Consider the following 24,138-nt stretch of genomic DNA (forward strand, 5'->3'; position numbering starts at 1 on the left):
ATGATTTCGTAACCTCACACTATTGCAGGATAATTTAATAACACCTCCAAGCAACTGACAAAGTTTTAAAATTGAACAGACAGTTTTACATTTGTCAATTTATTACCAGATTGCCCCAGCTAAGGTACAGAAAAGTAGCAATTGGGGCTTATCTTATCTTATACATTAAAAGAGGCACCATCATTACTGTCGGAGAGGAAAGCTAGAAAATTACAGGCCCACTGTGCCTGGTGCCTAGAGATGTTGCTGTAGAAAGGGTTGGGAAAAAACATATCAATGACATCCTGTTTCTTTTTAGTCAAGCAAAAAGGAGCAATGTTCTTGTGCGGAGAGCCTAGGAGAAACATCGAACTATGCAAGAGTTCCTTCATTATCCCCCTGGGAAACAAACATCTACTAAAGGCCCCTCCTGTCATTTTTATTTTTACAATCCATGGACAAATAGCTGAATAGAGAATCCATCCTTTTTGATGTGCAGAGTTTGTTTTGGATGCAAAACATGTGAGATGTTTTAAATTTTAAAGGTTGAGTAGAACTGTTGTATTACATCCCTAATTAAGAGGCAAGTCTATGAGATCTTGGTGATATCTTCTGCCACGGGTGTCCTCACTGGGGCCTCAAGTTCATCATATACCACACAGGTCACTCTGTTATCTTCATCATCAACATTTTTATCATAATTGACCATCGTCATTATGCGATCTATATTTCATAATTGTCAGTCTATTCAAAATATTTAATATACAGTAAAACCTTTTATTGCAAGTAACACGGTCTGCAAGTGTTTTTCATGACCAGCAAATTATTTAATTTTCTTTTTGTGACCAAATTTATATTAGAGATTTTTTAACATAGAACAAGACGGAACAGAACAGAACACACTCCACCCCACCCCACCCCCAATACACCCTGAGACAGCACCTCAAAGGAAAAGAAACAAAAGACCAACAATGGTCACTGGCACACCGAGCCCCGGACAGCGCAGCTAAAAACTGAGGAGAAAAGAAATAACACACTTATATCAGTAAAAAACATCAAAATTAGGAAAGTAAAAATCAAAACAAAACACAATGAATATGGCCTCAGGACATGACCTGCAGCCAGTCCTTGACCAGCTGCACATCATGGAGCCAGCTCTGGATCGTAGAACCAGACGATGTGTTAATCCAGGCCACAGAGAGTTCCAGGAGAAGCAGATCAAGAAAGGTGGACTTCCAAACAAAGGGAATGGCACGATCAGGTGACTTCCAATGAGAGGCTAATAACAACTTGGCCACTAAGGAGGCAGACATCAGAAGCCTTTGCTGGAAGCGAGAGAGAGAGAGAGAGAGAAGAGAAGTCCAGAAGAAGATGGACCACGGGAGACAGGGGGATGGGAGAGGAAAGAATTGAAGAGAGAGATCTGGCCACGTAACCCCAAAGAGCTGCCACTGGAGGACAGTCCCAGAACATATGAAGAAAGGTACCGGGGACCTGAAGGGGACAAAGATGACATAAGGGGACAGGCTCTAAGCCCATGAGATGGTGTTTCCTGGGAGTGGGGTATAATCTGTGAACAAACTTAAATTGCGTTTTGCTGGTGATTGGGATTTTTAGAACAGTTTTTAATATTATGAAAAATAACACCCCAAGATAGGATGGGGGTGGGAGAGAGCTCCCCCTGCAAGACAGAAATTATGGGGAGAGGTTTATGACAGGATTTGCGGAAGAGGGAATAGAGACTGGACACGGGCTTAGAAACATGGGAAAAGGACAGAGCAAATCTGCACAGCGGGTGAAGCGGAAGAGGTGAGGAAAAGGAGATATTACAGGCCCTAAGCATGGACCTCAGCTGGAGGTAGAAAAAATATGAGGAAGAAGAAAGATTAAATGTGACTTTAAGAGATTGGAGCGATTTGAGACCCAAGCTGTCAAAAATGTCACCAAGGGTGGAGATACTCGACTGAGACCATGGCAAGGAAGAGATGGGGTGGAGTCCAATGTTCAGGACAGGAATGTGGAGCAACGGAACACTGGGGTGCCATTTTGGGAAGGGGCCCAAAAATTTCTCAACACTTCTCCAAGTGCGAAGGGCCTGGGAGATAATCAGACCAATGGAGGCAGAGATGAATTTTAATTTAAGAGAGAGGAAAGGAAGCGAGACTAGATGACGGGGGAGAACATATTCTGCTTCGAAAGGAAGCCAGGCAGTTGGATGCTGCGGAGGACTGATCCAGCTCCAAACCGACCTTAGAGTAAAAGCAAGGTGGTAAATTTCGAAGTACGGGAGAGAGACACCTCCATCCAACCGGCCACGGATTAGGGTAGAGTGTCTTATGGAGGGTCTCTTGCCATCCCCAAGAAATGTGGAAATAGCAGACTTGATAGAGGCCCAGTACCCAGGTGGAGGGGAGAGAGGGAGCATGGAACTAATAAAAATTAATTCTAGGGAGCACGTTCATCTTAATAACAGCCAGCCTAGCCGGAAATGAGAGGGGAAGAGAAGACCACAAGGAGATCGAGGCTTTAATGCCTTCGAGAACGTGGCGGAAGCCAGCAGCAGTGAGCTCTGGGACTGATGGATAAATGTCCAGCCCCAGGTATCTAACAGACCCTGCCTGAGGAATAGAAGGAGGAAGTGAAGAGGAGTGGCAGGCAGGATTCAAAAGAAGGAGAGAGGATTTTGCCCAGTTAATCCTATAGCCAGACAGGGATTCATATGTTTGAAACAGGTTAAGGACACGAGGGAGATCCATAGGAGTGTTGCCGAAGGTAAAGGAGCAGATCATCAGCGTATAAGGAAACTGTCTGAAGGACACCTTTCACTAGGATGGGGGAAATAAGGTCTGAGTGACGAAGGGCAGCAGCCAGAGGCTCCAACGACAAATTAAAGAGTAGGGGGGAGAGGGGACAGCCTGGCCCCCTGAAGAAGCCGAAAAGGAGGAGAAATGGTGGCATTAGTCAAAAGGACACAAGAGGGGGAGGAGTAAAGGGTCTGGACTAGGTTGCTAAAATAAGGGCCAAAACTCATTCTATGCAGGACCCTCCACAAAAATGACCAATTCATCCTATTAAAAGCCTTTTCTGTGTCTAAAGAGAGAAGAGTGGCAGGGAAGGGAAAGGAAGGAGCTGCCTGAAGTACATGGAGCAGGCAATGGATGTTGTCGGCCGCATGACGGGATTTAATAAAGCCAGTTTGGTCTGGCTGAATCAATTTGGAAATCACCGCCTGCAGCCAATGGGAAAGCACCTTGGCAAGCAGTTTGATGTCCGAATTCATCATGGTCAATGGGCGATAGCTGGAGCAATCTGTGGGGTCCTTACCTTGTTTGAGCAACAAAGTCATCAAGGACTGATTAAGAGAAGGATGGAGATGGGAGGCAGAAATGGCAGAATTCGGCATGTGGAAGAGCGGAGTAGAGAGCTGCTTCCAGAAGGCAGAAAGGAGTTCAGGATGGAGGCCATCGGGCCCTGGAGACTTCCCTGGGCTCTTGGAGTCCAGAGCCTCTTTAAGTTCTATCATTGAAAGGGGAGCCTCGAGCATAGAGGCTTCTGTGGTACGGAATCAAGAAACGAATCAGGGTCAGAGGGTGGAAAGACTGTGGGAGGGGAGAATAAATCTGAGTACAATTGAAAAAAGTTACTTTTAATTTCCTGTGGGTCAGTGGTGAGAGCTCCGTCTTTGGTTCTAACAGAAGAAATTGTGGAGAAAGAGTCACATTGCCGGAGCCTGAGAGCCAACAACTTACTGGGCCTAGCACCTGAGACATAATACTGTGACCTAGTGTGATGAACCATGAACTCGGGACAGCATGACAGAAGGACATTTACCTCCAACCTGGTGTTTAAAATGAGGGTCTCATAATCTGGATCAACCACTGCAGGATGAGCACTCTCTAAGTGAGCTAGCTGCCTTTCGAGATCACAGATCTTCCGGTGATGTTCGCGAACCAGACCACTAGCAAAAGCAACAGTGGTATTGCGGAGAAAGCCCTTTATCGACATCCAGCAGGTCATCAGTTGAGCCTGTATTAATTGAAACAAATTCTTTGAGTCTAGGGGTTAAACAGGCTATATATTTGGAGTTTTGAAGCAAAGAAGTATTGAGCTTCCATCGTGGGGCCCGAGGAAAGAGAGAAGGTATAGCTAAATGGAGGAGAGCATTAGAAACAGCAGAGGCAAAAGATTGAGGAAAAAAAGATGCAGTCTATGTGAGATTGGAATTTGAAGCGAGGTGAAAAGAAGGAAAATTTTCTAACGGAGGCGTTAATTAGGCGAATGAGTCAACCAAATTCAGGTCCTCCACGAATTTACACAGGGAACGTGTGGAGGGGGGCACCCGGCTACCCATGAGAGAGGGAGATTTATCAAGGACAGGATCATGGACAGCGTTAGCATCAGTTCCAATAACAAGGTCAAATTCCGGAAATTTAAGAAGGTTGTCAGAAATATCCCGAAAGAATGAGGCACGTGGGGGAGAGTGAGCGTATGCAGCAACAAAGCAGACCTTTCTACCCCCCAGGTCAAAAGAGCATAACAGTACCTGCCATCAGCATCCCTCCCAGAGTTGAGAATATGAATCTGAAGGGCCCGCCGGACCAATATGGCCACTCCACATCTACACGAGGAAGCTGATGAAGTGGAGACAACCCTGTGGAAGCTGGAGTCTGCCCGCAGTGCATCTTGCTGGAGTAATTGGGTCTCAATTAAAAAGGCAAGGTCGACATGCTGCCTCTTCAGAAAATCAGTCACACTGGACCATTTTTCAGGGGTATTCAGGGCTCTAACATTCCAGGAAGCTATATTTATATTGACCATGATCAAAAAGAAACAAACAGTAAGGTGTAAACGAGGAAAAAAAAACAAGTGAACAAAGTCTGAATATGTCAGGCAAGCACCAGAAGCTGAATGCGCCAGTCGGTCAACCGTGACTTCAGGAATTACGTCGCAGGGAAAACCCCCTTCCTACCCCCTCAAACAAACACAAAAATCCCCCAGACCCATGCTCTAGAAAGGCAATGCAGCAGTAACATTGAAGACAATAAAAAAGTAAGCGGGACTACGGCCAGGTGCAGAACATCCACCCTCCCACCCCCTCCGTCCGATGTCGGAAACTGCGCGCACGTGCAAAACACACCAACTCCGCGCACACGTCCCTCACCCCTTTCTGAGTAACAGTGACAGAAATAAAACAGACCCCGTGCCACTGCTGCTGCCCCGTGTACAGAGCAGGAAAAAACGGCAAATGGGAGTACTGTCAGACAACAGCAATACAGCAGACATCCAACTAATAAACTAATAGAAGCAGGCTAAAAGTGCAAAGTAAACAAAAACAAAAGCATTCCATAACAGTACATTACAATACACAGGATCCACAGTGATCACAGAGATATTAATATAAGTAAACAAATAATAATAAAATAAATAAATAAATAAATAATGGAAAGAAAACCCGGCTAACCCTAAGGGGAGCAAAAGAATTATACGGGAAGAGTCCGAAGAGACTGGAAACGATCCATGGCGGCGTTCACATCCTCCGGAGTAGCGGACACGACCTACTGGCTTCCAAAAGACAGCTTCAGACGCGCAAGGAAAATCAGGAAAGGAGAAAGACCCAAGTCCTTTGCTGTCCGGATCGGCGTGTTCATCGCCTTCCTAGCCGCAGCCGTTTTGGCGCTGAATTCTTGAAAAAAGAAAATTCTCCCACCTTTGAAGCTGAGGTCCTGGACTTTGCGGGCTTCATGCACCACAGCCTGCCGATCATGGAAGTCGATGAAGTGCATGAGGATGGGAGGCGGGTGAGAAGAGGTTTCGGACCGGCCATACAGCCTGTGGGCACGATCAATGGCTGGCTGGAAATTGGGGAGGTGGGGAAAAACCAGCCAGAGGTTATTGAGAAAAGACCGCATATCTCCACATTCGTGCCCTAGTTTATTCCTAGTTTTACTACTGTACTTTTAGATTGAGGCGATGGGGCTGGGGTCCTCAATCTCCGTGATTTTATCATCCAGGGAAAGCAAGCCATTATTAAAATCAGCCAGTTCCCTGGAGTTGGGCGAGGTCTACGCTGATTAGCAGCCATCAGGAGGAATAAAAGGATGAGCATCGAATTTGTGTGGAATTTCAAACAGGTAAGTGGCAAGGGGACTGACTAAAGGGCAAATAAGTGGATGGGACACGTGGACGAGCAGAGCTAGGCAGCCATTAGCGACGAGCGTCACGTAACCTCCCACCAGCAACATATTTAAATAACCTTAAATAAACGAGCGACGTATTGCAATACGAGTATCATGTATACATGTGGTATACATGTGGTACACTTTGTCTGCCTAGCATCATGTAATCACAACTCAGCCGATGGTTCTCTCTCTCTCTCTCACTGCAGGATTGTGGGTAATCGTTTCCCATGCTCAGTTGGTGTGCCTCACTCGTAGTCAAAATTCAGTAGAAAAACACCACCCGAATAAGGGCATATCAGTGCAAGCGATAAATCTGTTTAACGACAATGCAATGTCCAAATGTCATTGGATAGGTTCCTTGTTAAAATCGCACAAAAAGTAAAAGATTCCAGTGAGCCAACAGATTGAGCCACAGTGATTCTGTTAGTCATAGTGAAAGTTGGCCTCCAAAATAACCTTCCTTTTCGCCTCTCTCTCGTCTCCCTCACACCATCCACTATTCCTTTAAAAGGTAAAGTGCAGGTTAATTTGTTTTATGTATTTTTACTTTACATTTTGTATTAATAATTTTTTATATGAATATTTTTGGGTTGTGGAATGAATTATCCAGTTTCCATTATTTATAATGGGAAAATTCACTTTGATGTAAGGACAAGGACAAGGACATTTCTGGAACGAATTATGCTCACAAACCAACATACCACTATAGATTGTTTTTCTTTTGGTGTTTCGTTAAACAGTATAATTACATGAGAGGACCAGATGTACTCTATTAAGAAACATACTGTATATAAGTGAAATAAAGTAAAAGTAAAAGTAGAAGTAAAAAAAATTGTGCACTTCAAGCACGTATCTGTGTCAGTAGTGAGCATCAAGCATGCACACGATTCTAAAACATGCCGCTTAAATACATTTAAAAATGTACCACTGACTTTAGCCGTGGTTTTTGTTGGTCAAAAGTACAATGACATTGTGCTGCCTTAAAATAGCAATGCACTGAAAATGTATCTGGCCATGTCTCATTTAAAAAACACCATTCCTATAAGCAGAAAACGTACGCAAAATCATTCATGTGTGCGCATGCCATGCAAATGAGCAATTCGCTGGTACAAAACTAGCAAAACTACTTGCATCGCGTTTTGTGCAGGGGGGGAATAGAGCTCTTAAAGTTTGTTGGTTAATTATGGAATAAAGAAGGCTTGGGAAACCCTTGTGAATCTTACTTGTTCTTTACCTACATAATTTCTTATCTTGTTCATTGTGCAATAAAATCAGTCACTTTCGAGAAATGCACCACTGGTTGTTTGTGTTTATCTTTTTGACTTGTTTGTACAAAATAAACAAGAAGAACTTAACACTGCTGCCAGTGCTTGTTTCCAGTTTGTCAATTTGTTTATGTACCTGAACTTTTCTTGATCAGTTGTGAAAATTTTGCCTCATGTTTGGTGTGAAAGTGTTTGATTATTCATATTCACATCCAAATATTTTGAAGATTTATGTTCCATTCAGTGTGAAACAGCCTTTATCCATGATGTTTGAAAAACCAGAAAAATAACGATATCTACATAACAGGCAGCAGGCTGCTCATAATCATTTTATTTTCAATCTGTATGGCTCATGAAGTGGGGTACACACATTCATGGTGCAGTGGCACAATGCACTTGCATGTGCATTGCTAACAACTGGGTTCCAAAAAGGGTCTATGACTTGAACAATTTGTGTAATGTACATTAACACTGCCTTGGCCCAGTAAATAGGTTTCATCTGAGAGGCAGAAATAAGTGTCACTATGGACCGAAGCCCACAAGGTATATATCTGGGGCAGTTAGTTTTTTATAAAATAATAAAATAAATAAAACGTGTATTTGTCATGCCCGCCTCGTACGCTCCTCATGTGTGCCACGCCCCCTGATTCCCCGTGTGCCCCGCAACCCTAAAAGAGCCGTGGCCGTCTAACCTGCTCGGGACTTGCCAGTCCCGCCGCCTGCGGCAGCCACCCCCGAGGCGCTCCCCTCGCCTCTGCCAGAAGCAACAGTTACCCTCGCCAGTCAATTCTTCGCCCTCCAAGGCCTATACTGGAGGGTGACAGAAGATTCCGCGGCTCCATGTAGCCCGGAGCTGGAACAGCTCACCGCGCAGCTAGGGAGAAACTTCGATGCGTTCACTCCCACCTCTGATCGGGGTGACCTCGAAAGATTGGCAGAGGACCTAAAGAGGCTAATCTCGGTCCGGAAGGCTGTGGCTCCAGCGTCCGAGCAACCGCCTCTGCCTATAGCTCCAGCGCCTGTGCAGCCGCCCCAGCCTGCATCTCCAGAGCCCGAGCTGCCGCCTCCGCTGCCTGCTGTCCCTGCGCAGCAAGAGGCGCTCCCTCTGCCAGCGGCTCCAGCACCCGCGCAGCCTCCTCTGCCTGCGGCTCCAGCACACGTGCAGCCTCCTCTGCCTACGGCTCCAGCGCCCGTGCAGCCGCCCCTGCCGGCGGCTCCAGTGCAGGCGCTCCCTCTGCCTGCAGCTCCAGCGCCCACGCCTGAGGCGCTCCGTATGCCCCTAGTGATTGTGGCCCCAGAGACTCTAGTTCCTGCCCCTCCTCCAGTCCCGTCTGCCTTAGTCCCCGAGGAGGTCCCAGAGGACCCCACCGTAGCTCCTCCCCTTCTGGTGACTCCTGCACCCTCAACCCGGCGAACTCGACCCCGAGCAGGGGCTATAATGTCTGTGTCCTGAAAGGGGAGAGGACACAGATGAAAGGCTGGGGTCCCTCCTGCCCTGCCCCCTGGCTCACCCTCCCTCGCCGACGCTAAGGCTCGGTCAGCGCCTGCGGGCCCTGCCCCCCCGGGTCAGCAGTCGCCTGCGGGTCCCCCTCCACGACCTCGTCACCCTGCCTCGCTCCCTCCGCCGGCTCGTCGGCAGTCGCCTGCGAGTTCCCCGGAGACGGCTCCTCAGTCGCCTGCGGGTCCTCCCGCTGCAGCTCGTCAGAGGACGTCGCCGCCTGCTGCGGCTCCCCCCTCTCTCCTTGCCCTCGCCATGGTCCCCTCCAGCTCCCTCATCCCCTTCCCTGGTTTCCCCTCCGACTCCCTCCTCATCCCCTCTGTCAGTCCCTCGCCCTGCCTCCTCTGCCGTTCCGAGGTCCCCTCCTGCTCCGGCCGCCTGCAGCCCTTCCGGCTGCCTCCCGTCGCCCGCTGGGGCTCCCTCGGACTCTCCTTAGTTCCCCCTCCTTCTCTCCCTACTTTCCTGTCCCTGTCCCTCCAGTGTTTACTCCTCCTCCTGTCTTTGTCCCTCCGTCATTTGCTCCTCGTCCCTTTGTTCCGCCCAGCTCTGCTCCTTGTCCCCCAGTGATCCCTCCTGGCACTCCTGGTCCTTTTGTCCTGCCTGTTCCCTCTGTTTCGCCCTTTCTTATCTGTCTGTCCGCGTTCCCAGTCCTTAGTCAGATCCTGTCCTACATCCTGTCGCTGACCATGTTTTGTATCTCGGTCCTGTTCCCTGTGCCCCGTTAACAGTTTTGTTCTTCTGTTCCAGTTCCCGTTTCCCTCGTCCCGTCCGTCGCCTCCTCTGAGGCGCGCCTGGAGAGCAAGCCTTTGGGGAGGGGGTTCTGTCATGCCCGGCTCGTACGCTCCTCGTGTGTGCCATGCCCCCTGATTACCCACGTGTGCTTCCCTGATTGTCCCCAGCTGTCTCCGATTATTTTGATCAGTCTTGTCCATTTAAGTCCTAGTCTTGCTTGTATCCCTTGTCCGTCATTGTGGATTGGTGATGCTTGTTGGTTTTAGACGTTCCCAGTTCCCACAATAAACCCCGTAGTTTGCCCTGATTTCTGCCTGTTTGCCCATTCCTTGCACGCCTGCCCACACGATCACCGCTAGGTTCCACACTGATTGTGACAGTATTCGCATGTAACATAAAATAGACATAAAATAAGCTTCACAATATTTCACCTTCACAATGCAATCCAGCCCTTTTTTTTTTACAGTCCACCAACCTTTAATTAAATTTATCTTAAAATGATGTTAAAGTTTGGATATCCTATTTTGTTCAGGGTAATCAGTCAGCTCAAATTGTTTCATATTTATTACAAACTATTTAATTAAATAGCCCTATTTGGTAATTTAATAATAATTATTGATACTTTATTGATCCCCGTGGGGAAATTCTTTGTAGGCAAGAGTAAGCTGGCCATGAAGGGAGCTGGGGGTCAAGAGCCTTGCTCAAGGACCCACAGACGTGTCAAAGCTTGATTCAAACCAGCAACCTATTGATCACAGGCACACAGGCTTAGCCCACTGAGCCATGTTTTTCGGGAAATTTTCAAACTAACGATAATTCCCTTACAAATAATACATTTACATTTACATTTACATTTACAGGATTTGGCAGACGCCCTTAGCCAGAGCGACTTACATAAGTGCTTCGAGACTCTGCAATGAATTTCCGATGCTAGCTCAATAAGGACCCAAGCTATGAATACTATCTCTGAGAACTTCATTGAGTAGTGCAGAATTTTTTTTTTTTTTTTTTTTTTTTTTTTTAAAAACACACCAGAATAAGAGTCGAGAAAGAATATAGAAGTTCTACGTCAAGTATTTCTGAAAAATACATAAACACAAATCATCCAACACTCAGTTAAATGACACAAATGAAAATATATACGATCAGTATACAGAACAGAAACGGTAGGTATAACCAAAATAACAATGAGACCTGCCCCTCCGACTTGGCTGTAGTGAGGAAGATGCAGCTGCTGGGCCAGATTCCTCAGTAACGGTCCCTGGGATTGGCGGGGCAAAAAAAATACAAATATTCCAAGAATAAAACCTGACCTGTTTAAGCAACAAGCTCCATTAATGTCCAAATTCACATTGTGATCTGGATAACTTACATACTTTACGTACAAATATGTAACAAACATAAATGTATATACACAGGTACATGCATTGCTACTGTCACAAAATACAGTATTCATTTTAGGTAGGTATATGTTTAATATCATGCTATACATTACCTGATCTTGTATTCCTGTTGTTTTTTTCCTGATTTTTCAACTTCAATGACTTATGAATTATGGTATCAATTTTGCAACAGCGTCTATAAATAAATTCTCTATAAGCTTTATAATTAGCAACCTCTAGTGATCTGACGATCTTTACCCTGACAATCTGAAATCATCCCGCTTTACAACTGGTGCCCAAAAACCAAATTCAGAGAGTAACATTATTGGCCTAAACATTTACTGTATTAAGTTGACTTCTACATCAAATAACATGCATCAACTATTTAGCCATTTCCCAGTGATGGCATTAAGCTTCCATTTTCTAAATAATACGAACAGAACAGAAAACTGCTGCCATATATTGTCTATTAATCATGTTTCTTAACTATTTAGCTTGACAGCACAATAATTTACCTTTTGTTATTATATCTCCCTTCCTCAGTTTCATTAAGCAAAGGCCTAGAAGTTTAGAAATTTTCCCCCTGTCTTATGCCTAAAAGCACTTCAAATATATTAACGTACAATACATGTTTTATTGTACAACCATATACTTTTTTGTTCTTCATACAAGCTGCTTCTGGCCTCCTCCAAAGAACTATATTAAAATTAGTAGTGATGTTTCAGGTTTAAAGGTGTCTGTTTTTCCTCTGCATAATATATAGAGATATTTGATCAATAATTAATTTCTACCCCTCAGTGCAAACTATAATTTTAGTCCATAAAGTAATAATGACTCTCTTGCAGTACCACTGTCAACAACAGAGAGAAAATTAGATTAAACTGCTTTTCATAGGAACCTTCTTCTGGGTAAATTAAAATATATATTACATTTATAAAAATACAGTCACTTCACAATACATAGTCAAGTGCTTTCATATTGCTCATAAGCACAAATATAGAGCTATTTGAAGACATGGATTACATAAAAATCTAACATTCATTCTTATGTAGGTCACTGGGAGCCTTTGTCTTTTTTATAAAAATGAAGAGTACATATTGGTACCCATTTTACAGATCAGTTGTCATTAAGTCAATATAAGAACTGCAAACACTTTTTACCAAATTAAAAACAAAGTACCATTCTAGCAGAAGATTATGCAAAAATGACCAAGGGCAGCAGAGGACATAATTTTTCAGTTGAAATCGACTCTTTTTGACCATTATCTTTTACAGCTTATGAATCCTTACTACTACAGACTGAGATATGTTCGTTCATGTATTCCATTGTAACACAATAGACTTGTGCTAATGTTTAATTTAATAATTAAATGTATGAATATGTAATGAAAGCAGATATCTGATGAAAAACCAGTACAACAATATTCTGCACTGTATGTTTAATTTCTAATAAAAATTGAAGTTCAGTTTATACAGAGTATGTATAAGTCATTTTTCATCATAGTACAATTAAGTGCAATTTTAACTTGAGTTATCTGTAGTTATGTACAACAAATCGCTCCATTACTATATTCAGTCACGGCCACATTCTGGTCTATCAGATAACAGGATAATAAAAATTTGACCTTTCGCTCTTAAGCAGTGCAGCAGAAGATGGCTGTGGTACTCAGGCAAGAAACCTTCAGGTGATGGGTTAATGTCCTTAAGAACAGGATTGTTAGGTTGAAATGCCTCGGGTACCATTTAAGTGCTATTAAATGTCTGAAGTTCAGTGCTTCCTGAATGTAAATACCACAGGTTATAGTAAGAGCTGTAATTTATACTGTCAGAAAACTTTGTCCGTCACAGATTTAAATATCTGTTCCATTGACAGGCTGGTTTATGGTCATGCTATGTTGTCTGTTACTCGCCATGCAGTGTAATATATTGCATGTGATACTCTGAGCCCATTTTATATATACACACAGAAACACACACACACACACACAAACACACACGTGCACACACAGTGAGTTAGAGCAGTGTTTCCCAACCCAGTCCTTGGGGATTCCCCAGTTAGTCCATGTTTTTGATCCCTCCCAGTTCCCTGACAGACAGTCCACATTTTTGATCCCTCCCAGTTCCTGGTAGAGCAAAAACATGGACTCAGTGGGAAACACTGAGCTAGAGTATGTAAAAGCTGTTCAACAACTTTTCATGAAGAGTATTGCGGTAGAAATTTCGATTTGTTTAAGAGTCTGACAAAACTTTATTACCACAAAGCTTTAGGGGAACAGACACCTAGCAGTCTCTCATGCATCTCGTGATCTGTTCCCCCAACAACAAGGGCATAGGGGAGACTGGGGACGGTTGCAACAAGGGACGGTTGCAACAAGTCTTATTTCTCCAATTAGAAACATGCTAGAGTGAAGATACTCATACTGCACATGCTCAGTTAGGCCCTCTCTCCACCAGAGAGAAACTATACAGTTTCATCATCTGCTGCTGCATTTATTGAAAAATAACTGTTTTGAAGGTATGAAAGTAATTTTTTTTGCAAGTTGTTTTTTTGACTTACTGTCCATAGCTTTTATTTTAATTAATCAAAACATACCTAGTTCAAATCATTGTGGTGTTGACTTTTAAAAAGTATTGTTAGCATGTTTCCCTGACTAGCTAGCACATGGTGTTCTGTCATGGCTGGTAGGTCAGGGACGGTTGCAACAACTTGTTGCAACCGTCCCCAAGCCAACCAGCCATATTGAAATAGACTACATATCATTACTTTTTAACATTTTTAGTTCAGAATCAGCACATTTTTTTCAGTTGTCCCCTCCAGGGACAACTGCTAATGTGTCTCCTCTAACAGAGTCACTTGCATTTGTGCCTTCTCCTACAAGAACACCTCCTCCAACTGAGCCACCTTCATTCTGTCCATCCCCATCAAGACCATCAACCTCTAGGATGAGTGAACCTACAGATGACTTCTCACCTGAAGCTATACGGCCACATCCCAAAGCAGGACCCAGAAAACAAAGTACAAAAGGCAGGAAACGACGCTCTACTGCTATTCTTACAGACACTCCTGTGAAGGAGGCATTAGAGATGTAAAAAAACAAAACTCTGCCACAGAAAGCAAAAAAAAATAATAACAAAAAGACAACTATGCAGAGAAGTATAAAGAAAATAAAGAGAAAGAGAAGAATACGAATCTGAAGACGAAGATGATTCTCAATATTTTACAATAAATGTATGTTAAAATACTGTTAATTAGTAAGAATTATATTATAATTGTTCTAGTAACCGGCTGATTTATCCTAAGAGTCAGTAGAACTGTTGGGGTGACTTTAAATTCACTTTGTATTCAATATTTTTTGACGTTTTAAAGCAGATCCATGTTTGGACAATAAATGCATTTTTAAAAAATCCCGTGTGACATAAAAATACAGAACTTTCAATAAGAATAAAAACTACTTTAATATTATTGTATAATTGTATATTTACACAGTACTATGCAAGTTCAGAGAAAAAGCAAAGGTTAATTATTGAAATTTAATACATGTTTAACATGTTGCAACCGTCCCTTATATATGTTGCAACCGTCCCCAATGTTGGGGACGGTTGCAACATCTGACTTCTTCAGTTCAAATCAATATTGTGCAGGATATGTAAAATATAATTACCTACAAGTACTACAGGTACTTAGCAGACATATGTAAGTTTATAGTATACAAATATTGGCTGGTGTAGTGCAAACAGTCTCTGAGTAAAAGAGAGGAATGCAAAAAGTGTTGCAACCGTCCCCAGTTTCCCCTACATCTTTTATAGCCAAAACCACCACAGTTTACAGAGAGTTTGAAGAGGGGTTTACTGCAGCAGCCTTAGTTGTTGAATCAGGTCTGTATCTTGATCTTTTGCAAAACAAGCTCTTATGCCAAAATATGTTACCTAAATGAAAACCTATTACTTAAGCAAGCTTGCATTATATGTTTAGTACAGACGCTCCTCTACTTACGAATGAGATACATTCCGAACGGCCGTTCTTAACTTGAAATATTCGTAGGTCATTATTCAACACCATTTTAAGGGTATACGCAAGTACAAAGAAGGAGGATGCTGGGAGAACGCACACCACGCAGCTACGCGGCAGGAGTAGCGGCCAGAAGTCGTACTAGGCGGAATTGGCGCACAGAAAAAAAATTGATGTTGCGGACAGGAAACCCAATGAACACAATTTCAACTTACAGTCCTCTTCGTTCGTATGTCTGAAAGTTTATAAGTTGAAAGATCGTAAGTAGAGGAGCATCTGTATGTATATTAAATGTCTCAAGGCAAAAGTTTATTATTACAATCATCACATTTGAATGAACTGTGTCATCATAAGTTTCATTATTAATTACTGATTGAATTTATATTGGATTTCCATTTTTCTACCACAGTATGCAGCCTCAGTTTACTGAAGGATACTTATCAGTTTCTCTGTATCTCCACTATGGATTCACAGCCACTCAGAGCTGAGGAAGGGTTAACCAAAACATGGCCGGAAGCAGTTGGATTGAGCCATTATGGTGACGAATAAGCTGGACACAAGCCCAGGGAACAGCTGGGTCATGGCAGGCATGGGGGGACAGTAGAAGCAGACGCTGGAGCATGCAGGGCAAAGGTTCAGCACGGCCCCCGGTGTAACATGCCACCAGCAAAATGGCAACGTGAGAATCTGGCAGGACATGGCAGCTTTTAGCGCCACATACAGATGCTCCAGTAGCGTGTGGAGCAATGTCGGATGGGGGGGTGGACAAGGGGTCTGGGGTGTCACAGCTTGTTTTCTCACCCCGATAGTAAGGCATTGTACATTGCCAAGCTTCCTCATGCACACTGCAGTTTTGTTGGATTATGTAAAAATGCTTATTTTATTTGGGTCATCCAGTTCATCTGTCCACAGAGTTCTGGCTCCATCTCCTGAATCATTTACCAGAGGACATTTCTAATAAAATCAGCATGTCAAGAAAGCCACGGCTGATCCTCTTCTTATGTGACGCTATCACTCCATCTGCCCAAAATCTGTGTTGTTCACCTCCAGTCCATTTCTGGAATTTATACATCCTTATTCTTTTAATTGAAAATGTCTTTTAAATGAAAACGATCTGCTAGCAATAGCAGACTTCTTTAATGTTTTGGTTCCTGCTGAAGCTTCCACGCTGGCTAAACAGGTCCTACGGGACAAGCTCATTCGGTAGGGTATCCTACCTGAGTTGGGCGGCTTGCTGAGTGTTGCATCTACTCCCATGCGGTTGACGGATGCATGCAGCAGAAGCCAGCAGCGACAATCTGGGGCTGGGCATCCGCATGAATCTCGGCGATCCTCGCTCAGCCAGGGAGGCCCTGCTGTTTACTATTCGGCTTAGGGAGCTGGAACTGGAGATTAAAAGGCAGGAGTACCAGGCTCAGCTACTTCGTGTCCAGGCCGTGGAAATTGAGGCTGATAAGGAGGTGGCATTACGAAGGACGAGCATGGGTGAACAAAAGCTTGTGCCCCTTCACGTAAAGTACACTCACCAGGTACAACCCCTAAAACCGTAAAAGCCACTGTTTTACGGGCATATGACCTAGTTCCTTACCGCCAAAACTTCCGGAAGCTTAGCAAATATGCAAGCCAAACCCATGTGGAGTTTGCTTGTGAAAAAGCAGTACTTTTTGAAAAATGGTGGACTGCTAGTGGTGTCTTTAACTTTTATCAACTCAAAGAACTGTTATTGTTAGAAGAGTTTCCTGATTGTGTTGTGGTGCATTTAAATGAGCAGAAGGTTGTTTCTCTGTCTGAAGCTGCTAGACAGTGTTTACCCCGACCCCTCTACCTTGCAGACTTGGTCCCCGTCCTGTAGCACCATCTCCTTCGTCCATTCCGTCTCCGCCACCTGTGGAGAAAAGAAAATGTTTCTATTACCACAAGGTGGGTCACATCATCGCGGTTTGTCCCATGCTAAAGCGTAAGGACGCTCGTGCTGTAACTAAGAAAGTACATATTGCTGCCTGTCCCGATGGTACTCCGCTGTCACATCGTGTTGTTGAACCTGCCTTCTGACCCTTTGTGTTCCCTGGTTCCGTCTCGCTTGGTGAAGACAAGGTATGACACCCTGTGACTATCGTATGGGATACGGGAGCTGCGCAGTCTTTCTTAGTTGAAAGAGTTATTCTCTTAGACGATACTACTTAGGGCAGACATATACTTGCTGTTAACTACGTACGTTTGTACTTACGTACAGCCGCGGTCCGTATCCTGTGTTCCTTTCGTCGGTTTTTGTGCACGTACTCAAAAATTAACAGAACGTATACGGAGATGCAATACCTGCGTAATTTATAGGGGGCAGTGTTGCGAGATCTGCACTCAATCAAGCTGTCCACACTTGAGGACCTGTTAATTGAGCAAGTCCGCAATTACCCTCATTTGTATGATGTGACAGAACCTCTTCATAGTGACAAAACAGCATGCAATAACAGTTGGCAAGAGATTTCAAATATTCTAAATTTTGATTCTGAGATTTGTAAAAATAAGTGGCGACAAGTGCGTGACCGCTATGTTAGAGCGCGAAAAAAGTTAGCCGCGAAACGAAGCGGTGATCCTGCTGACCCGGTGTTTTGCCCAGCAATTATCCGCCATCTGGACTGGATGAAGTGTCACGTTAACCACAAAACTACTGACACTAATTTCCCTAGAATTGACACGGTAAGTGTTTTTTTTTTTATTTATTGTTCGGAATAACGTTTACTTTTTAATGCTAAAAACATTATGTATTGTATTATTGCATGCATGCTAGACTGCTAGCAACACACTACACTGCCAAATAACGTTTACACAACAGCAGACAATCTTAATTTAATGTATCTGAAATAATGTTATTATTCAGAACTATACCATCTATCTGATCCACTTAGTATAGTGCTAAATAATCACACTTCTTTAGTCAGTCGGATAGACAAGGTTAACAGTATCGAAAGAAACATCTAGTCAGGCAGTGTTTACCAAATCCAAAAGCCCCTGAGTAAGCCATCGGCGGTACGGTATTGGTGGTACAGATTATAACCTGATATAATCTGATATACTTAGTATTGATTACATAGCATCTGATTTTTTGACAACCCTATCCAGATCTACTTTCAGCTAGATCAGTTGTTTTATATTTGTGCTTCCAGACACCAGATAAAGAGGCTGATCAACCTACGAGACCGAACACTCCTTCAGTCAGTATCTCCCCATCACCACCGCCGACTGATTCTGCTTCTTCAACAAGCTTGTCAGATCCTAACCCTCCAAGAAAAGCCAAAAAAGGGGGGTCCCAGGAGCTGGATGCTGTTGATGCTGCTCTCCTTCAGAGGTTGTCGGAAATACAGCATGAAACACGGGCTGCACAAAACATATATACTGCATTTGGCAACTACCTAACATTTTTTCTTCAGCAGCTCCCAGATCATGATGCTAAGAGACTGATGAAATAAATAAAACAGCTAATGCAGTCTTACGATATTTGAAGAAAAGTATGTTTACAAAAGTATATGTCTATCAGTGCTTTTTATCCATCAATGTCTTTTAATAGAAACATCATTTTTTAAATTCAGATTCTCTTTCTAAGTATAACCTTCATAATGTAACTAATTCCCCAAACATAAACCAAATTACTGCAGCTTGCCACAGTGGAGTACAGCATCTTGGAAAGGCACACTTCCTGTGTCTGTGAGAAAGTCCTTCAACCGGGTTCGGATGTCAGCAGCTACTCTAGTAGCTCGGTCAGCAGTGAGACATCCCAGAATGAGTAGAAGAAAGTCTTGGGTTTGTCACATCAACATGTTAAAATCTTACCTTGATCGCTCATCCTCCGCCCCCTCGTCCATCCCTGCCGCGGTCCCTACTCCGATAAGCGTGGTGTCTATCAGTGAGTATTCGCTGGAGGACGATGAACTGTCTTTAGGGAAAAACTGTTTACCTCTCTCCGCCCAGGCTGACATCATATCCCTAATAAAAAGATTTTGGTCTCTATTTGCCAACATCCCTTCATGGACTCCTGTGGTGGAGCATGATATTAGGCACGGTGCAGTAAAGCTCTGGTTCAAGTTTAGCCGTCTCTTCTGAGTCCTTGATCCACCCCATGCAACATAAACACAGCCAGCTTAACTTTCCTGGTGTGCACGGGATTCTTGGAGCAACACAGCACCAGCTTCTAATATACTAGCATCCACTTCAAGAGAAAAAGGGGCCTCAAAATTAGGTGCCACCAACACAGGAGTTGCACAAAGCACAGACTTCACACGATCAAAAGCCAACTGACAATATCAAGACCAATAAAAAGGCACTGAAGGACTCAACAAGGCTGTCAAAGGAGACACAATAACTAAGAAGTTCCTGCAGAAACAACGATAATACCCAGCTAAACCCAGCAATCTTTGCAAAGCCCGGCAGGTTGAAGGAACAGGATATTCAACAGTCACAGTAACCTTTGCTTCAATGGGCCAAACTTGACCATGGCCTACACCCTTACCCAGATACACCACAGTAGCCTTGGCAAATTCACATTTGGCTAAATTAAGGGTAAAAGAAGCTTCACTCAGATGGGGAAACACCCGACACAAGTCGTTCCAATGTTCTGGTCACGAAGGTGAATACACAACTATATCATCTAGGTAAGCAGAGCAATTATGCACCCCAACTAAGACTATTAACCAATCTTTTAAAGGTGGCCGGGGCATTTTGGAATCTAAAAGCCATAACAGAATATTGTGCAAAACAGTCTAGTGTGACAAAAGCAGAAATGTAAGATGCCCTAGGTGTTAATGGTACCTGCCAAAATCCCTTCAGTAAATCAAGTTTATCAACAAATTGAGCGGAACCCACGTTGTCAACACAATCCTCCATGCGAGGTAACGGATATGAATCAGGCACAGTAATGGCATTTACTGTATGTGTCAATAATCTGTACAAAAACGTTAAGCCCCAACTGGTTTAGGGACCAAAAGACAAGGTGAGCTCCATAGATTAGCACTAGGCTTGGCAAAACTATGTGATAACAAATACTGAACTCCTTCCTGCATTATGCATCTTAACAGTATTCAAACGATATGGATGTTGTTTAACCCTCTGCGGTCGAGTGCATTGTCGACGACGCAGCATATGTTTTGCGTCTATTTCAGTTTATATCTCGTTGAAATCTTTATGTAGAAACCAGAAAAAAACGCTGACTAAATCCATAATCCGTCTTATTTCAAAACGTCCGTTGTCGGAAGCATTAAAGTTTATAAAATTAGGTTAAACTGGCAAAAAAGTAAACCGTGTCACCTTTTTTGTTTTACCTGCATTTGGGGCGTGTAGTGCCGCTCTCACCTGAAGATCACTATTTGGATTATAAATAGCTGCGTTAGCGTGTTTTCAATCCACATTCACTTGGTAATTAGAAAAACAACGCAATGGTGAACCGCGATCCAGATACATCTCCATTAGCACCATAATAGGGGGGAGGATGTGCCCAGGTGTGAATTGCTCATGCATACGCATGAAAGTTGCTACATATTCAGTGAAAGAAGCCAAGAAATAGTGACATGAGTTAGCTTATTTATTTATCCAACTGAATGTTGCAACTACACTATTTAGTCATCTTCATGTACCCAAGACTTTCGTGATGCTATGATGCGTGATCAGATATCTGGGATCAAAACAAACTGCCAGTATTGCTTACTATGTACTTGTTTCTGCAAGTGTTCCAAACTGCATTTTGCAATATTTATACTTTGATGTCAAATTACAAACTTCACATATATCTGACATATTTAAGTAGGTGAGTTTAATGCCAAATCAAATATATAAGAAATAATTTGCCATGAATTAAGTTTAAGATATTGAATGTGTGACCATGCCCCAGTCAGTGAAAGTGTGTTCACTACCCCTAGACCTCAGAGGGTGAACTGCCTGAGGACTGTACTTACAGAAGTCCCTGTGCTGGTGTACCCCAATCCCACTGCCCTTCATCCTTGACACCAATGCCAGTAGTGGTGGTGGTGTATTTCAGGTAGATGCTCAGCTGCTCCGAGAGGAATTATTGTGTGACCCTTGAGGGGTACGGCTGCGGTCCAGCACAAGTTGGGCAAAGCTCCATGGCAACGCTCCTTGATCACTGTTGTGAGATGGACAACTGCTGCCACTGCAACTGCACCTGAGCTATCCAGCTAGAGGTGTATCACAGCAGCAGCAGCACAGGATAACACTAGCGGTGAGGGATCATACACTAGCGGCTGCATGTGGTACACGCGAGCAACCCAGTGCTAGCCCAAGTGAAGGATAGGGCAGGAAGGTAGCCAGATTGGAGTGAAGTCTCCACACTGAACCTGGAGACCAAGGCCCTTTATTCACATTAGGGGGCCTTTGAGGGCTGCAACAGGGAGTTGTACCAGTGCTGGCAGTCCACAGGTGGCAACCGACAATTGCTGCAGCTGCTAATGCCCCAGAAGCTTCAACCTATGATCTTGCATTCTATACACAGTGCATCAGGAGTTATGTATTAGGTTGGGAAAGATGCTTGAAAAATTGCAGAGTCGCTTCTATTGGCCTGACTGCCGCCAGTACCCCATGTTGTTCCTGTTCATTGTTGCAATGTGTATCATCCAAAAAGGGCCAAACTGCCAATTAAGAGCTCTTTTGCAGAATTATCAGGTGGGGGTGTCTATGGAAAGGGTGGGGCTGGGCATGCTGGGTCCATTTCCCTATGGTGACTCCATGAATTGCTACATTCTCATGGCCATGGATTATTTTAAGCGGCTCGAGGTATACCCAGTTTCCAATTAGAGTGCAGTGACCACAGCTATAAAGCATGTTGAGGATTTCTTCTGCCGTTTTAGTGTGCCAGAGGAGCTGAATACTGACCAGGGGTGCAACTTTGACGCACAAATGTTTGATGGGGTCTGCATACAGCTGAGCATTGTGAAGATCTGCACCACCCACTTCACACTCAGGGTGATGGACTGGTGTAGTGGTTTAATTGCACACTGGCCATGCAGCCCACCATCTTGGTTACCCACCACCAGTGCGACTGGGACTGGCACCTGCTCTGTTCTCTGGGCATACTGAACCACAGTGCAGGAGAGCACACCTTGGTGCATGTTTGCTATGCTGATGTTTTGGTGGAAGCTTCGCACCCCAGTGGACTTGGTGTTTGTGCGCCCCCCAGAGCTGAAGGTACTGAAGGAGCTGGGCATGGAGTACTCATAGTACTCCCAAAAGCGTTTGAGGGGTGTTCCTGAGCTGGCCTGATGACACCAGGGTGCAGCTGTCCAGCAGAAGCACACCTACAATGCACGCAACCACAGGCAGGATTTCAACATCAGGGATCCAGTTAAGAAGTACTGTCTTATCTATAGAAGGAGTAGTTGTCCAAGCTAGACAGCCTTTGGAGGGGTCAGGGAGAGACCCTCAAGCGCCTCTGATATAATTTACCACCTGTGGCTACCCAAGTGATATAAGGCTGCGGTTCTCCACAGGGATCGTCAGGCGGCAGATACAGATTAGATAGAGCTGACCACTCTGCACTGGTTGAGGACAAGGATGTGGCAGAGGTATGCCAGGGACTCTTGTGTGTCGGCTGCAGTTGCTGTACCAACCCCCACCATGTTTATCAGGATTTTGTGGTGGACTTGGGGTTCAATGGTGTTCAATGTATGTACTGATGACTTCTCCTGTCTGTGCAGCTGCTGGTACAGCTGCATTAAGTAAACAGTCAGTGTTTATTGTTATTGAGCAGTGTATTTCTGCAGCCATGATAAAATAAATGTTTCAGATCCATATCTCGTTATGACAAGAAAATATAACATTAAAATGTGAAAATTATTTTGTTATAACAATGTGCTGTATCTTGTCAAGAGATATGAAACTATCTCAACAAAATGAGAAAGCCTTGCTGTATAATGTATTACTAATTTTAATGGTTGTAAGATAAGATCTTTATTGTCATTGTCACTTGACAACAAAATTGACAAAATGCAGGCGACTCAATGTGAGGCATAAGTTTGATAAAAGAATATATTACAAAATATACAAATTGCACTGACTATACAAATTACAGAAGGCAGAGATAACTGGGATTGCTGCACTGTGAAGGAGAGGTGTAGATGCGGGGTGCACTTGTGTTGTGTTGTGTTCCTGTTGAAGCAGTTGATTGGAATTATCTGGAAGTATATTTGAGTGTTTCTGGTGGGCGTGAGTGCTTGTCTGTCTTTGTTAATGAACAGCGCGAGTGTTATCGATAGCTGCGGGGATTGCGTGAGCAGCGTTTCTGTCTGTGTACCTTCGCATCAAACACCCGCAGGCTAATATCTAATATCGGTAACGTTAACTCAGAAAAGGACAGTTGCTCCTGAGCTTTGCTCGGTCACCAGTTGGGGCCGGGAGGATATTTTGCACTTTTTTCCCACTCCGGCAGTAGCCTGTTTTGAGAGGGTTTTTTTTTTGTGGTTTTTCGGCCTCCCAAAAGCAATTTCGCTTTATTTTACTTAATTTAATTTAAGTTAAATGTGGTTCAGTAGGAAGTTATTCTCGGGCAAGTAATTGTTAATTTGGTTATTTTAAAAGTTTCAGGTTGTTATCTCTGACCCTATCGGGTACTTTAAAAAATTCAGTTTTAAATGCAAGTCTTAATTTAGTGTTTTATTGTACTCAGCACATTATTATATTAACTATACGTTAATTAAATCAAGTAAAAGTTAAATACGCTACATAAATATACTGGGCTGGGAGTAAAGGATGAGGTCATAGTGAGCTAGTTAATTATGGGGCCAGCTAAGTGTTGTGTTTGCAAGATGTTTGCCTTTCTGGATGTTTACGTTCAGTCGGACTTCATCTGCGAGCGATGTAAGTTAGTGGACTCATGGTCAAGGATCGTGACCTAGAGGAGGAACTGGCTCTCACCCAACACAACAATGAGTTAAAGGAGAGAGTTAATATGCCTTTTAGGGAGGCGGTGTTAGCGCCACAAGCGGGGAGGGGGGAGAATGAAGAACAGGTAGGTCGAGAGAGCTGGGTGAATGTAGGGCACAGACATAGAAAAGGGCGTACACAGTTTACAGAGGCAGCATCACCTGAAGTGACAGTGT

This window comes from Brienomyrus brachyistius, chromosome 1, assembly GCF_023856365.1.
Source record: "Brienomyrus brachyistius isolate T26 chromosome 1, BBRACH_0.4, whole genome shotgun sequence".
NCBI lineage: Eukaryota > Metazoa > Chordata > Actinopteri > Osteoglossiformes > Mormyridae > Brienomyrus > Brienomyrus brachyistius.